Here is an 820-nt window from a genome sequence, read left to right as displayed (position 1 = left end):
AGAGTGGGGCGGGGGGTGGGGTGGGAGGAGGCACCGCAGGGTGGGGGAGAGTGTTTTTTCTGCAGTGGGGCTGAGGGCTGTGGGTCCTGCAGGCCCATGGGATGCAGACAACAGTGAGACGGGGCATCCAGGAACTAGCAAAGCACAGATTTGTGATTTTTGCAGGGACCCCTTTCGGCAAGTTGAAGAGACTGACTTCTAACAGCAGGAAGGAGAGGGGGCATGGTCCAAGAGAAGTTGAGAGCTCAGTGATTTGGACCCAGCAGTAAGACAGCAGAAGGCTTACTGCAACCTTCCCTTGGCTTTTCTTTAGCTAATAAGTAATTTATTCAATGTGAAGGTGGAGGTTTCACTCTGAACTTGGTAAAAAAATTTAAAGACATTAAGGTTTCCCTTTATGTAACAATATACAGGTTAAACTAGAGAGATTATTATCATTATTATTTGGTTTTGTTCATACGATGGGTGCCCATGTGAGCACTGGGTACGTGCAGGCATGGTGCCAGCCTGTGCTCCCTCAACCTGCCTGCCTGCTCTCTGCCTTGTCTTCTCTTTCTGCTTGTACCTTTTTTTTTGTGGCAAAATATACATAAATTACCGTTTTAACAATTTAAATTTTATAGTTTAGTAGTATTAACTACGTTCATAACATTGCCTAACTATCACCACTATCTACATGTAGGATATTCAACACCTAAAACAAAATCTCTGCACCCGTTAAGCAATAACTCCCCATTCCTCTCTCCTCCCAGCCTCTGGTAACCACGATTCTACTGTCTGTCTCTATGAATTTGCCTGTTCTAGGCACCTCACCTAAATG

This window comes from Pteropus alecto, unplaced genomic scaffold (genome assembly GCF_000325575.1).
Source record: "Pteropus alecto unplaced genomic scaffold, ASM32557v1 scaffold100, whole genome shotgun sequence".
NCBI classification, from domain to species: Eukaryota; Metazoa; Chordata; class Mammalia; order Chiroptera; family Pteropodidae; genus Pteropus; species Pteropus alecto.
This window is presented reverse-complemented; position numbering follows the sequence as displayed.